The 17,755-nt window shown below is 33.8% G+C and overlaps 1 long non-coding RNA gene across 1 annotated transcript in view; it reads right to left on the bottom strand.

Moving 5' to 3' along the window:
* LOC145258025 (uncharacterized) overlaps nt 1-17,755 on the bottom strand; it is an 899,758-nt gene that overhangs the window by 159,427 nt on the left and 722,576 nt on the right. The window lies entirely within an intron of this gene.

Below are 17,755 nucleotides of genomic sequence, written 5' to 3'. Positions count from 1 at the left end.
AAATGTACTTTGTGTCTGTTTATGTTCTTAGACAGATTTTGTATTGGAATTTGATGAGTATCGATAATCGATGATCGAAAAACTCCGATGAAATGAAGAAACATGCGATTTTGACCAAAGTTTACACCTTATACAGCCTAACATCATGGGTGAATCTCAGATGTTTTATTATCACACAAGTCGGAACGTCCGACAGTAGGTTCTTTGATTCGACAGGGGCGCGTTTGAAATGAATGTTTCTTTTTTAAGAACAACAGAACTATGATACTTGACTTTTATATTTTAAATTTTAATCCAAGCCATTATCACCGCACAAGCAGAAAGGCCAGGCATGTACAATCAATAGTAGGTTCTTTGATATAACAGGGCTGCGTTAGAAATGTTTCTGTTCAGAGCACAACTGAACCATGATACTTGAACTTTGCATTTTAAACTTTAATGCAAACCGTTATATATGAAAATGCTTTTATATAATAAACCGTAGGTTCTTTCCAATACAATATAGACTGCGATGTACTGTGGACTAAGTCACTGCGATGAGTAACGTGAAACTTTTCCACGCGCACCGTGATGGCTCCCCTAAGCAGAGCAGGAAATGAATCCATTTGATTAAAAAATGGGCGATTACACCGATTTCGATAACAATAAAAATTTGGATGTGTGAAACGTTCGTTAATTGTCATTCAATCCCAGGAAACTTCGGGTCCCTCTGCTAGTCGAATATTATATTTGATTACAAGTAATTCCGCTTCAGACACACAGATGCCAAATCTCCATTTGGAATAGATATCATTGTCATACTTTGATGTTTCATAATTGTCAGTTTGTTATAAGAAATATATATGAAAACTGGAAATAATGTATGGCACTGAGTCACCCATTGAGCTCGCAGTAACTTTTTTGTCATAGTAAAAAGTATATTCCTAAGGCCAGTTTAATTATAAAAAATAAAAGCACACAATACTAAATAAACTTATTTCTGATCGTTTTATCTCTCACCTTGATCATTATCTATTCCCCGTTCTCTTTCTCTCATCCTTATAGACTGCACGCTAAATAGTATTGGTACTTGTGCTGATATTTCTTTTTATTTATATAGGCACCGCCAAAACTGGAGGGCGCCAGGTAAGTACTTTTTGACGGACCCTCTTTTTAAAAATCTACCGAAACTCAGGCAATTATCCAATCAATACGAAATTTTCAGCGATTATTAAGAGAAGAATGAACTTTATAACAGTGTACGTATTTTTCATAAACGATATATATATATATATATATATATATATATATATATATATATATATTCTTATAAACCCCCCTTGTTTTTGGAGGAGTTCTAAATATGCTTAAAATAATCATCTGAAACTGAACAAAACATATTTTGTGAGGGACAGGATTATAGATTAAAAAACAAAAACAAAATAAAACTTGTTTGCATACATTATTTTGACGTCTGAATATCAGAACTTTAATTGTGTTTAATTATTCGGCGTTTGAGTTTTGAAGTGTGAAATTCGGTGAATATGTTAAGTAAAATAATTAATTTAAATTAAGAAAAAAAATGTTTAAATGTTATAGCCATGCATTTTTAGCGAGCCGAATAATGCATTACCATTATTAAACAGGGAATGCTTTGAAGAATCGATACAAAAAATGGATTAATATTGTGCCCTTTGTGTTAAAAATATAATCATTTTTTCGATCCCGTTTGATAACGTTCGCCGCCTTTCGACTACGGTGGACCAAACGCGCTGAAATAATTTGTTCAATGAAGTAAAAACGTTTCTAGACTGGGTCATTTTTAATTTTTATCCTGCTTTAAATTGCCCCCCCCCACATTTTGGGGAGCCTTAAAAACCAAACTCATCAAAATGGTCACCCATCTGGTACTAGGCAGCATCAGCGTTAATAATACATTGAAATTTTCGTCACTGAAAAATATTTTTTTTTTTGCCTGTTTGGTCTTCCGTAGTTTGCTTTTAATCAAGTACAAATGTAAACTGTATCAAATCGACGCGAAGTAACTGGTTACCTATATTAATAAGTGGAATTATTTGAAACCCAGATACGTATATTATAATATTTTTGCATATTCTCATAGAAAATCACCCTAAATCTTAGACTAAAAATAAACAAATTAAATCTTTCAAAACCCCTTTTTTTAACTATTTATATACGTCTTTTGTGCAAGACAAAAAATGTCAATTCTTAACTTTTGGGGGAAATTTAACATTTAAAATTTAATTAAAAATAGTAGAAAACGTTTTGCTTTATTCTGCTTTCTATATGATAAAATTCGGGGTTTTATCTTTCTGGAGAAAAAAAAAGTTACTCAGAAATAATGGATTTTAATAAATGTAATTTCTTTTTAAAAAACAACAACTTGATTTTTCGGCCATTTTTGGCGGTATCTATATTTTTTATTTGAGTATGTTAATGTGCTTGTTCCTTTCTTTATTTCCCACAACTGTTAATAAAAAGATACAGAAGCAGAGTGAGCGAATAGTCGGTGCGAAATTTATAGACAATCTATAGAGGAAGAGCACAGCTTGTATTGAAAAAAGAAAACGTTCTGCCTTCTGTTTCTCATAACTTTGAAATATCATATTTGTCAATTTCCTGCGCATGAATTTGAAATATATTTTTGTAGTTCTGTCATGTTTAAATTAAGATCACTTTCCCATCGCGCTGAAATGTAAGACATTTTTTTATGTCGTCTTTTATGCTTTAGTTTAAAATAACATTTTCTCCGACTGTCACGCATATGCTTAGAATAGAAGCTTTCCTTTTGTGATACAATAGTGGAGAGCCCCTTTTGGTGAATTTTCCACTCCTAAATTTAGGAGCCTTACACGTGCCCTAACTTCTCATTAAAGTAGACGGTACTATGGAAAATATGGTTACGCCAGTGCGCGTTGTAAATTAGAGTCGATTTTCATTCAGTTGACAGATTGTTTATATAATCGAATGCCTGAATTTACTAATGCAACGTCATGTAACATTTGATCTGAAAAACAAAACTGATTATATTCTTTGTTTTGATCCCCTTTTTTGTTAGTAAGTATTCATCTCTCTCTCTCTCTCTCTCTCTCTCTCTCTCTCTCTCTCTCTATTTATATCTCCCCGCTTTTTTCCCATTTTGTCTTTTATTTGACCCCCTTCTCTTCCTCTATCTCTTTTATTTTACTTATAGTTAAAGAAAGAAATGATCAGTTGGAAAGTACGAAACGTCGTGGAAAAACGAGTGCCAGCTCAACTCTTGAGTTAAAGAAAACACTCCTCCATCAAATGTATAGAAATAAAGTTAATATATATAAATACATATTTTTTATATAAAAAAGAAACTGCATTGTTTATTTATTCCACACAAGCGTTCTATTTTAGCATCGAGAATCCTGCGATTAATGGCGCCGGAGACTTGAAGAGAAGACCCACCAGCAGACGTACCCGACCTAATATCATATATATGCCATACATCATATTTCCCTAACTGAGATATATACATGCGGCTGAGGAATGCTTGTGAATTTGATAACCTCTGTAATTTCCTCCGTAGGAGACAGTCGCCATAGCAAACCCAGGGCTAATACTAAATCAGGTATTACTGGTTAAAAGTTGGCTGCAATGTAACCCAGAGTTCCGCTATTAAATGACCAAGCCAGGTCACGTGCAGTTATGGACGACTCGCGTGTCGAGATAATGTCGTGTTAGGATTCCATACCGTAACATGAACGTGGCGTCTCTAAATAATATACATATATATATATATATATATTCAAGCAAATATTATTAAATACAACGGAGACATTTTTCCTTATAATTCTTTTTTTTCAATTTTTCAATTTTTCGTATTGTCTTTTTTGTTTCAAAATCAAAAATATTTATAAAGGATCCATACATGTTGCTGTTACGAGCGCTTTCGATTCGTCCATGAATCATCATCAGGTGTTAAAAAATACAGGATTGCGAAAATGAGAATTAAAATGAAAACTAAAATATATATATTCAGTGATGAGTTAAAATAAAAGTCGGTTAAGAATAAAAGTCGATTAAAAATTCGAGTGTTAAAACCAGCAAGTTCGTAGACACAATGTACGAAGTCCGTCCAACACGGACTACGCAAGACATTTCAGAACGTTACTGCTTTTTTGAAATGCAATGTCATTTATATTAGGTTGAAGAGTTCTAATGTACGACGCTTCAAGATATATATATATATATATATATATATATATATATATATATATATATATATATATATATATACTGGATTCTTGGCAGCATTCGAACATCCTGAGCTCCGACCCGTTCAATCCGATTCTCCATAACTCAACTGCCGACATCTTGACTGCTGGCCTTATATTCCCTCATTCCAGTGTCTAGCTTCATTAGTAGGCAAATTAAGACGCGATCGAACCTGATTGAACATTTGTCGCCTTTTCGTGTCCTATCGGTCGGGTTTCGAGTTCTGAGCGTCGCACATGCTACCCATGGAAGCTTGCCTTCGTGACTGCAGTCACACATAGGAAAAAAGGAAGTGAAAGAGGAAGAGAAGAGAAAGGAAGAGACGCGTGGAGATTTGGAAGCTGCGCTGGACAAACACGCGAGTCTCTTCCTTATACCTATTTCAAAACGAGCCAGCAAACTTGTGAATTCGAGAGAGGATCAGGGCAGCACAACAGAAAGAGAGAAAAAAAATGAGAGAATATATCATGCCGTGTTGGAAAATGAGTGTCGGCGACTTGCTTGTGGAAACCAACAAAGAAAATAACTCTCCTCACAGTTTTATTTTCTTTGCGAGTTTCTAAATACAACGTTCGATCCATTTTATCAATAATAGCAACGTTACACCGGCCCCAAAACCTAACAGCCGTTCTAGGAACGAACCAAGTTCTACTCCCGGCAAACGATGTTGTAATAGCTTTGTCTTGCTCGCTTAAGTTTGAAATGGAATTCCCCTAAGTTTACCTAATAGAAAATAAAAATATCCTTTACTTGTAGAAAGACACGACGTTGCTCGGGATTGAATGATGAACAACGGATGTTTCACTGCTATTTAAATCCTGTTATTGCCATCGAACTCAGAGAAATCGACCCTTTTCAATCAAATCAATTGATTGCATTGTAGGGACCCAACGCAGTGCATATAAATAAAGCTTCGCATGCCTCTATGAAGTGACTTAGTCCACAATACATTGTAACCTACAATGCATTGTAGAGAACATATGGTTGATTTTATAAAGTTATGCTTATATAATGGCTTGAGTGTAAGTTTAAAATGCAAAAGTAATGTACCATGGTTCAATTGTGCTGTAAACTATAACATTTTTTTCGAACTCGCCCATGTCTTATCAAAGAATATACTGGATTTTTATTTTTTTTACGCCATGTCTTTTTGCTTGTGCGATTATAATGCTTCGCAGATGTCCTTGTGATGTTAGACTGCATGGGGGTGTTAAAGTTTGTCAAAATAGGACTGTTTGTTCTTTAATCGGATTTATTCGATTATCGATTTTTGATACTTATCGGAGGCACTGCGACACAAAAATCGATCTGAAAGCCCTCATAGGAACGTAAAGTAAATGTTTGTGAAATTTTATAAAAATCAGCCGAGCCGTTTCAGAATTCAGAGCAAACGATCTCACACAGACACACACACAGACAAACTGGTTTTTTATATATAAGTTGAGGTATTAACAATAACTCTTAAGATTCAAACCTTATATCAGTTTGTTTCTTAGTCTTCGGTTTGAAATATCATTTGTAGACTACCTGACCATATTACAGTCCGTTCGCAGATTGCTTCATCCATCAGTTTTAAATACCATCTTCATCACTAGACGCGCAAATTACAGGGACACTCTCGAAGGACATTCTTTCGACCTTACTTTACTTTTTCTTTCCTATTTTTTTACGTTGTCTTTGTGTCTTTCTTAATTTCTTTTTTTAGGTCTTGCCTCATTCCCCTTCACTTTCTTACCTCTTCTTTGTCGCCAAGACTATTGAGATTCTAATTACCAAAATTATTGCGACCACTATTCTGCGAGATAATTTCCCTTGCCTCATCAATGATCAGCAACATAGAATGGCAATTAATAAAGAATTTGAATAGTCAGGAACAGTTGCTATCCTGTTTTCGTTTCGAGTAAGAAAGGATGGAATCTCCTGCAAATTCTAAATGTTTATCAATCGATAATTCTTCAGAAAGAAATATGTGCAAATAGTTGTCCTACATTATTTATTTAAGTTAACATCTCCTTCATCCTCCTCCTCCTCTTCCTCCTCCTCATAATCATCATCATCAACTTGTTTATTTTTGTTTGTTTCATTATTCTTCTTCATCCACAATTTATTAGATACTAGCCTAGGTACTCGGCGTTGTCCGTGTGTTTGGTGTTGAGCCCACCAAAACAAGTGGTAGTAGGCAGGCAGGATCGAACCCGTACCACGAAGGAAGAAAAGAAAGTGAAAAAAAAAACATGATATCTTCGCTGTTGCATCAATCACCAAACCGGAAGTGACGTAGGTTTAAATTAAGGCTAGACAATCGAAAAAAGGGGATGACCTTCGAAAAATATCGGCGAAGAAGCGACTCCTCCCAGTTGAAGGTGAATAAATAAATTTTTTAGCCAATTTTTAGATATTTGTCATCCGAAGGGTCGAGCTTCAAAATGATATCTATCTCCTTAAAATTCGTCACCTCTGTCGAAACTTGTAAGCAGACATATAAACATACATACATACATTTAAACAGACAGGTTAGATTTCTATTATAGAAAATGATTAAAAAAAAGTTTTATGTCAGTGTTAGCTTTACACCAATATACGAATGTAGATGTACGATTTTACTGAAATTTAGAAGTTTGTGAAAGTTACGGATTCTATTACTTCTTCTTTGCCATTTTTTCTACCTATTGTGTTTTTTATTTCATTTCTTCTTCTATTTTTACATCTTCCATACTTGATGATACGAGTGTCGTTCAAAGATTAAAGCCTTCTATTTTTTTTTTTACTCAACAAAGCTGAAGAACTACGAAGACAGAAGAGGTGCCATAAAAACAGGCGAACTAACATGCTCCAGAATTTACTGTTCTACATAGTCATTCCTATCCCGAATATAATTTTGCCAGCGATTAACGACGGCTGCACAGGAGTGTCTGGCGCGCGATTCTGCTTATGAGGGCCGTTCAAAAAGTAAACATTCATATGTGACTTTGTTAAGTACGAAAGTTGAAGCGCTATCAAGATGGGAGTTGTATCATTAAAGCGAGCGACCTTTTGGGATCCAGAGTCTCCTTTTTTTGCATGATCACATGATCACTAGCATTCTCACTGCACTTTTGCCAGGAATTTAATTACGCATCTCTGCTTCTGATGTCGGTTTATGACAAGAGTTGCTTTTTTTAGAGTCTTACACTGTCAATATCTGCAACGGAGAGATGTAACTTTCAGGTCATTAATGCATCGGTTCAGTTATCATAACACTTAAATTTGCAATTACGCCCCCCCCCTGACTCATTCACACGGAATTCTTTTGGAACGCCCCTCGTTGGCACCGAATAAACAACAGTACACATTCTCTGGGATAGTACCCATCCGGATACGCATAGATTATAAAGCTTGACTCATGTTTAGCGGTTTGATGTTTCATTTTATATGAGAGAAGATAATACTACGCACGGCTTTTCTGGTTCCATTTCATTGAAGACATAACAACTACTTTTCCAAGATATTAACTCCTTTCCAAACAAACGAAAAATAAAGCTACGAAATAAACGTAAACATCTGCAAATCACAAATTTAAAGACGATTATTTTGGGGCTCCCCTTTATTAATTTGATCTCTTCAATATGCGTAATATATGTATGAAAGCGGTACTATTTTCTCTAATATCAAATAATTTATGATCATAACATTATGATAATAGATAATTTTCTTGTAGAAAAAATGCAAGTGTTAGTAGGTAAATGGCATTATTTAAATCGATTTGATTGATTTACATGATTTAAAAACATTATTTCCTTTCTTTCTCTCTGTCTCACACTTTCGCATTCTCCCTCTCTTTCTCCCCCTTCCTCTCCCTCTTTCCCTCTCTCTCTCTCTCTTTATATATATATATATATATATATATATATATATATATATATATATATATATATATAATGAAATTACAATTGAATTTACCAAAATGATCAAAGATGGTAAAATTAAAGTAAATTATAAATATTAAAGAATTAATATTTATAAAATTATCTCAGCCAGACATAAAAGCTCGATAAAACTAAATAGGAAATAGAGCTTTATTAATATTTTTTTTTTTTCCTTGTACACATGTTTGTGAAGTATTCCATGGATTTCTTCCTTTGGATTATTATGGACGATCTTCTTCCAATTACGGGATGTCTTTGGATTTTACTTGTACAAATGGAAATTCTTTTAACTTTCTTGAAGTTTTACATTTGGATTTTGCCGTCACTGGATTTTTTTTATCTTCCACCAGACTATCCATTCATGTGTAATCACCTTTTTCTTTACCACATTCCCTCTGCTTAACTTATTTTGTTTTCAAGTAAGATCTTTGACTTACTTGTTGTTTCATCAAATACTTCTGCATACAAAATCCGATCCCGCATTTTGCTAATTCCTACCCTCTGATGAGAAGGAAAGTATTTCTTCGAAACTCCGCGGATTAAGGACTATCCATTTATCTAGTGTCTCCTTTTCAGATTAAATATGTTTTTAACTCATTTCAAAGTGTTTTTTAACATATTTTATTAACTGTTTGCTCATATATATATATATATATATATATATATATATATATATATATATATATATTTCTTGCTCAACATACGCATTCAAACACCCGGACTACACCAGGCTGAAATGCTAGTATATATATATATATATATATATATATATATATATATATATATATATATATATATACATATATATATGTGTGTGTGTGTGTGTGTGTGTGTGTGTGTGTGTGTGTACTAGCATTTCAGCCCGGCGTTGCCAGGGTGTTTTAATGTGTATGTTGAGCAAGAAAAAAATGTGGTAGTAGGAAGGCAGGCTCGTAAGCCGTACTGCGAAGGAGGAAAAGAACGGGAGGAAACCCCTGACGTCTTCGATGTTACGACCACAGTCAAACCGTAAGTGACGTAGGTTTAAATTAGGGCTAGACAATCGAAAAGAGGGGATGGCTTTCGAAAATATCGGCGAAGAAAGCCACCCTCTCCCTGTAGAAAAGTGACCAGTTGAGGGTGAAGAAATTAATGTTTTTAGCCAATTCTTCGGTATTTGTCGTCTGAAGGGTAGAGCTAGCTACTGATCTAGTAAAAATCTGTCGCATCTGTCGAAAGGTTTATGCAGACACGTAAACATACGTACATACATACATGCATACATGTATATATTGATAGCTCAAATTTTCGATCCAGACCGATTAAAAAGCTTGCCCTATCTATGAATACTCTTTATGTAAAATTTCAAATGGTTAGACCAGAAATTGTCTGAGTAATTTGGTAGAGACCGCAGAGGTATATTTTTTTTTAATTTGACCCCTACTATAACCCCTTAACATTTACTGTTTTGGGTTCGAATTAAGTTATTAAGTTAGATTCGTGTCCAATGAACCTATATCCAAAATTCCAAGTGTTTAGACCCAAATTTAGCGGAGGAGTTTGGTAGAGTTCTCAAAGATTAAATCGTTGAACTTTGACCGCTTAACAGTCAAATTTCACTTAGACACCAGATTTTTTTGCATTACTATAGATTTCTTATAGTATATATAACACACACGCACAAACACACACACACACAAACACACACACACATATATATATATATATATATATATATATATATATATATATATATATATATATGGGGGTGTAGATATATATTCTTTATCTTTTTACTTTCGAAGTAAATTTTAGTTGTGTTTTTCTTTCTCGTAATCAAACTGGCAATCCAAATAAATTCCATTGACTAAATCACGTACGTACATAAGTCAGTAAAACTCATTCAAGGTAAATAAAAACTCCTACAAAATGCGTACCCATTTGTTAACTTGTAAAATGTACTGATAAAAAAATAATCAGTTTTAAGTGCCTTCTGAGGGGGGAGGGGAATGTTCAACCTTCAGCATTGACTATAGTTAGAAATATCATTAAGAGTTGACTAAGCAATTAATTTTCGTACACGTTCCTGGAAAGATTCCCGAGATTGACGACGCACCTGAAAAAGGTCGGATCACTTAAAGCGATATAAGAATAACATTCAAAATAATTCCAAAATAATAAATCTCTTATTCTATGTAATTTTGAAAGATAAACTACATTAAAAAAAAAAAAATTTTCTTTCGAATCATCTATTTCAGATGGACGAACTCTCTTAATCGGAATAACTTGCTAAAACGACAATAAAAAAAATAAGATAAAAAAAAAACATTCGAGAAAATGAGAAGCCATTGACCTTTTTACTGACTTATGGATCGTGGTGTATCCCTCTCAGGCGAGGGTAAATAGCACTTGGCTTTCCCTTAGTAATTTTGATGTTGGGCGTCGGAATAAGATCAAAGAAAGTTATAAAGCTATCCTTGTCTGTGACTAGATATGACAAAAGGTCAAACGAAGACGAAGAAAGATAAGAAAAAATGAATACACAAACATCAAATAAAATATCAAATTCTTATTCTTTTCTACGTGATGCGATTATCGTTTTAACATTTTCGGATGATGTTACTCATTCTTTATATTGTTTGCATTATTCGGACTACTGTCTCCGTTTTTGACGTGTTATTTTCACATGGTTATTTTCTTTGTCTTCGGAGTCACCATTCATCAAGGCCCGAAGGCCACTCGAAGACAAGGATTAATGAATGCAAGGTGGTAGTGTAGTAACTGTTAATGGTGTAAATTGGGTAGAATCTGATTATTTACGGGGACGGCTCAGCAGGGACTTGTTTACATTGGATTTGAAGGCTACCATGTTGGATTCACCCGGGAAGCGGGCCAGCGGAAAAGTGTTTCACAGGCGGGAAGTTTTAGAAAAAAAAAGCTTCGTTCATGGAATCTGAGTTTAGAGTTAGGCACAGTGTGAGTGTTGGGGAAATTGTATATAATGGTTGTAGCTAGTTAAGTGTTTTTTTTGTGTGAAAATCGTATATAGTGGTTTTAGCTAGTCGAGTGATTTTGCGAACGTTTGGCAAAGGAGGAAGCATAGATTGAAGTTGAATAATTTCGACCTTACCAGCAAAGTCTCTGGCCGAAAACCGATTACAAAGATTTTCCCAAATCTCAGTATCCTGTGTATAAAATTTTGAGTCTTCAGACTGAAAATTGTCAGAGATATTGTGTAGGGAAATGTACACAGACATACATACAGACACTCTGACAGACACTTTCACAGATATATAGATATAGACAAACAGGCAGAGATTAGTATACTGTAAGAAAATATTTATATCATCATTATTTATATAAGTATAACGAATTCAACATCTAGTATATAGTTAGCAGTTCTAACCTCCATCCCATGGGATCAGTGCTTGTAATCGACCTCATCAAATGTCCATTTGTATTAATACAGACCCACCTCATCAGACCAAGTGTCGCTTCTGTCTTCGGTATGATGAAGAAAAGGGTGATTTCACGTGAAATAACCTTTTTCTTCACTCTAATCCCTCTGCTTCACTATTTATCAAGTAAGATCTATGACTTACTTGTAGTTTCATTAAATACTTTTGCAAGCAAAATCCAACCCCGAATTTTGCTAAGCCCTATGCTCTGATGAAAAAGAAAAGTATTTCTTCGAAACTCCGCGGATTAAGGACTATCCACGTATTGTTTGCTTCCCTTTTTAAAAAATTAAATATGTTTTTAACGCTTTTCCAAATTGTTTTTGACATGTTTTATCAACTACTTCTTATTCTTTATATGTATAATATAAAGCTGAATGTGTGTGTGGGGGGTGTCTCGTCACGAATAGGCTCCTATATGGTTGACTATTTTACAAAACTTATTACATATAATGATAGAAGATGTATCGAGACACAGGAATGGGTATGTTTGATTTGGCAGAACGGTGGTTCATTAAAATTGTGGGGTCTGCGTTTGCGCCTGGTCCACAAAGTATGGAAATAAAAAATTGAAAAATTGAAAAATAAACGTTTACAAGTGTTTTTGATATAGATGTACATAAGAATACTTTGATAAGTATGTTTTTACTCATGATGATATAATAAAATTGTGGGGTCTGTGTTCGCACCTGACCTCCATAGAATGGAAACAGGCACAAACTTTAATAAAATCTTTTCATATCTATCTGCGTAAGTATACTTTGATAATTATGTTTCAGTTTGAAGAAATATGGTATAATAAAATTATGGTGTGTTCGTTCGCACCTGACCTGCATAGAATGGAAATATGTCACAAAGTTTAACAAGGTTTTTTTTTAATATAGATCTACAGTATATTGTGATAAGTGTTTCAGTGTGAACAGGTACGGTATAATAATTGATGAGGTTTATCTATTTTATTTTTACTTTTATCATATTTTGCTTTGGTTTTGATACTCAATTTACAACCCTTCCTTTCCATAACCTATCATACTTTCATAAATCAGAGTCCATTTTTTGTAGGCTGTTTTTGAATCCAATCAACGACGAATACTTTTGCTAGTACATATATATATATATATATATATATATATATATATATATATTTGTAATCATCGACATATAGTCCTGTTTCGTTGTATCACAACTCATCAGTAGGTGTATCAGAAATTTCGTGAAAATAGTGAATAATTCCACCTCATCTTTCCAAGCTTATAACTCCTCGAAAAATGTAATTCAAGCCCTAATTTTTTTCAATTAAAGGAGCAAGAACCAAGATTTCATTAAAAAAAAACAAAAAAAAAAAACAATGTGTTTTTTTTTTTAAAAAGGTTTTAAACTTCGGACTTTACAGGTAAATTTCTAAAAAACGGGTTCTTTTTGTTGTTTTAAATTTGAATATATTATTTATTGACCTTTTCTCTTCAATTTGTGATTTATAAAACTTTGAAACATAAATTAATTATTTACTATTTAATAGACATTTCAAAATGAGAGGCGTGAATTATTCGACCCCCTGTCTTTCCAAGCTTATAACTCCTCGAAAAATGTAATTCAAGCCCTATTTTTTTTCAATTAAAGGAGCAAGGACCAAGGTTTCATTAAAAAAACAAAAAAAAAACAATGTGTTTTTTAAAAAAAAAAAGGTTTTTAACTTCGGACTTTACAGGTAAATTTCTAAAAAACGGGTTTTTTTTTGTTTTAAATTTGAATATATTATTTATGGACCTTTTCTCTTCAATTTGTGATATATAAGACTTTGAAACATAAATTAATTATTTACTTTTTAATAGAAACTTAAATATGGGGGGCATGAATTTAAAAAAAAAACGTTTGTCTAAAATATTATATTCGGTTTATTTGAAAGAACATAATATTTCACATTGACCCTGAAAATATCGTAAAAATAGAATCAATAGAAACAGTTTGATAGATTTTTAAAGTTTAAAAATTGAAAAATATTGAGTTCGGAAAATTCATTACTGTTTTAAAAAAAAATATTTCTATTACTTTTAAAACAACTTTAATAGTTTATTTTGGAAGTATAATCCATAAAGAAAATAAACAACCCACTTTTAAAAGAGAAATTACGAGATTTTTATATTTTATTCGCAGTTTCGTGTTAGGGGTGTCAAAAATTCCTACAAAAATTCTGATACACCTAACTCATCAGTGTCACTAGACTAGCACCCCTCCCAAGCCGAGGATTGAACTTAGAACCATCACGTTGACAGTCAGAAATTCTAGCAATCGACCGACGGGAGCGGCGCCCGTAAATAATCTCGCCAAATGTTTATTTAAACAGACATCCGTCCATCACTTGTGCAGTGCTTTAACAGTTTTGTTTATAAACAAAAAGTGAGCGTCGCATTTTTCAGCCAATTAAGTAGCGGATGCTAGTACTTACGACAGTGCTCTACCCAAAGAGAGAGGGGGGGCTAAAATATTTATCAAATTCTTCTCTTTTCATATTCTCATACTGCTACTCACTATTCTATTTCTTTGCTATTAATTATCGATGGATAATAGGTGATATATATATATATATATATATATATATAATGTGATAAAATAGATGAAGATTAAAGAAAATCTATCGAAAGAAAGAAAGAAAGAAAAAATGGAACCAAGCTCTTTTTTTATATGGTATCAGTTTAATCGCTTTTTCCCTTTTCCCTCAAGGAATTAATCGTCCGCCATTTTTGTCCTCGTGTATTTTTCTTTTAGCCAAGCAAATAAAATTTGGTCGGCCAAAAGAAAATTGAAAGATAACAGAAGTCGTGGGCGTTAAGAATGTCGTTTCTTTATAAATGAAATATGCTGAAAACGATTTGAATATCCCTTGTGAATTAAAAAAAAGGGAGATCCACGCATCTCAATGATTGGTTATGAATAATAAAAAAAGGCATCGAATCTTAAGAATCCTTGATTCAAAACATATTGAAAGAAAAATTCATTAATTGACGTCAAATTCAATTGAACAATAATCACTCCTCCTACTAATAGTAATAATTATATTATTAAAATAATTAATTTCGTTCCCATAACTACGTTAGTATTAATTTCATGAAGCTGAATGAAGCGTGTTTGTTTATTTAAAAAGAAATCATAAAATATACGTACAGGTCAGCTCTCTTGGCCATAATACATATAATCTGGGGTTCGACTGCTAGACCCAGCCAAGATACGCTGACGAGAGCTAGTACCTCGATACATGCGTGTACGTAGATTGCTGTTTTATAAAGTTTTATGTACTAATGAAAAAGTTTTTCACACAATATCTCACATATATAAAGTCACAACTATCTTTATTTTTATCTTCGTGGATGGAAATATAAGTAACGACAAACGCCTCTATCAAGAAAGCTTAATTTTATCCGTTCCGGAACGAACATTCCTTGTAGTAATCAATTAATGTTTATGTAAATTAAACGCGCAGAGAACTTTAAAATCTCTGAGGACATACTGTCACTCAGATTACAGGAAAACTATTAGTTAACACCAGTGGATAATCACTGGTTAAAGTACTTTTGAGAACTATTCTGCTGATGTTATTTCATGAGAGAGTTACCACTTATGAAGGCCTGAAGGTCACTCGAGTATAAGGGTTCCTATTTACTTGCTTTCCCACGAGGGCAGAGTTAGACACAAGGTCGGTTTTTTAATGTGGAGAAAATCCAGCTTCCCCAAAAGAGGCACTCTGAACAGGAACAAAATAAAACATTGTCTCAGTCACGAGGATTTCTCATCCACTGATTAGAGCAGAAAAAAAATTAAGTGTAGTATCAGAACAAATACTATACTATGTTCCTAACAAAAAGGCCAAGGAAAATTGTCGAGTATAAAGATTAATGAATGTAACGTGGTCGATGAGACGAAAGCCAAGGAATCGATAGTGGTGGATAGAAGTTTGATTGCACATTTGGTACTGACGAGGCTCAATCTTGCTTGATTCCGAGTATATAATAAGAATCGGTGTGTCAAAATTATTATGCCCTACGTGGTATTCAGCCAGGTATCCACTGATTAGCCTTTTACTATGAAACGGTGTAGATACAGCATCCTGTCAGATCACTAAAGTTAAGCAACGATGAGCCTGGTCAGTACCAGATGGGTGACCATTTGGGACTTCCAAGTGCTGTATATGCTGCAGCTTATCTCGGCATTGTTTCCAGTCGTCCTGAACTTCTCCTTGCCACTCGATTAAGGAAAGGTGTAGTTAGGCATTGCACATCTCTGGTCACATAATCACACGCGCAGCTGCCCCTACAGGAGGTATCCTTTATAAGTTTATTGCAAATCATTCGCGTATAGGAAATTCATATTGTCTTTTATGCGTAAAAACACCGCTCGCAGGACAGAGCCTTTCGTGTAAGAATCACAATTTCTATCACTGTTGTGCATGAAAAGAATACGTTCATAACAGATAATTGTCATGAACTCTTCTAGTCATTATAAATAACCCCGAGTTTAGTACTCTCCTGAGCAGTTATCGTGACCCTAAGATCTAAATGTTCGACACCCTTACTGACAAAAAACTAGGCCATTCTCTAGGCCTTTTCTGCTGTGGGACTGCTACAAATATTTCTTGGTAGTCCAAGAAGTTTCACATTCCAGGCCGTGCCTCCCGGCTTTCAGAAGAAGCAAGCATATCGGATGTTGTCTGAAGCATCGTTTCCGGGGAATGCCAACGAGGCTTCTCAGTTTTATTTTTACCGGGAAAAGCACTCCAATTCTTAGAACACTGACCTATTTGCCTACCTTTCGACCTTGTAACTCATCCTTTCGCAGCGGGAGACAGTTAAATACCGGAATTACTGCAACATTGTTTGACAATAAGTCCAGCTGTAACTTGACGATTTCGGTGGCCTTTCTGTTGTCAGACTGCTACAAATGTTCTTAGTAGGCCTTTCCTTAGTTCTTAGTTCCTATTAGGCCTTTCCTCTTGGCTTCCGGAAGGAGTAAGTTTATCGCTTGTTGTCTGAGGCGTTTACACCCGGGAATGTCGACGTGGATACTCAGATTTATTTAATATACATATTCTGTGTCTCAATCTATGTCTCTTGTTTTAGATATATATATTTGAAGGTTAACTAATTTGCATATTCCTTTGGAAAACGAGCTTTAATTAATTGTGTATTCATTTTTTAATAGTATTGTATCAGATTATTCTTTTCGGTATTCGCTATTTCACTATTACTATAAGTGACCTTGTCGGTGTGTGTATGTGTTTGAAGATTCTCTACCAAACTCTTCTCTGAATATTTGGTTTCCAGAGATGAACTTTGATATATAGGGTATTTGGAACTTTAGCACACATTTGATTTGATTTTTAGCCAGTACAATAGCTTCTAAGAGAGTCAAAAGTATTATTATTATTATTATTATTATTATTATTATTATTATTATTATTATTATAATAATAATAATAATAATAATAATAATAATAATAATAAACAACAACATTGATCTTAGCCTGGCGTAACTTTACTATTCCAAGTTTTTTCTGCGCATGCGCTAATTGAAATTTATACATCAAGCAACGATATTTTTGCAGATATTTTATACTTATCAATTAAGGTTATATGCTAACAGAAAAGGCTTGATAGCTGTATGTTTTTGTTTCGATTCAAACTGATGGTACACAAGTCATTTATGTTTACTTTTGAAACCATTATTATATATGAGGCACGATATAATAATCGATAGAGAATTGGATCTACGATAATAAATACGAACTCTGCATAAATTAAAATATCATATTTAAGCGTATTGTGCGACTGGGCATACAAGTACTCGACCAAAACGTTAATAATTAAACGCTTCCCGTCGCTCTTTTTTAGATTTAGTTCCAACATGATTATCTAGCGAATATATATCGTATATTTCTAAGAACACGTACTTTGAAATTAGCTTCACTAAAATTGAGAAGCGCATTACGGGTCAAACTTTTGATTCCAGCTAATAAAAAAAAAATCGTCGGCTCTTGGAGGAATCAACACACGCGCCTACCTGCCTTTAGGGATAAACAGCAAAACGTTGTTTCAAAGGGGATTAAAATATTGAACCTAAATGTTTATTTGGTTTATCTACATCGGATAGTTCCAAAAGTAAAACCTCCTATTTTTA

This window comes from Euprymna scolopes, chromosome 33 (assembly GCF_053919585.1).
Source record: "Euprymna scolopes isolate OS-2025 chromosome 33, ASM5391958v1, whole genome shotgun sequence".
Lineage (NCBI taxonomy): Eukaryota > Metazoa > Mollusca > Cephalopoda > Sepiida > Sepiolidae > Euprymna > Euprymna scolopes.
Note: the sequence above shows the minus strand (reverse complement) of the source record. Positions and strands in the feature narration are given on the sequence as shown.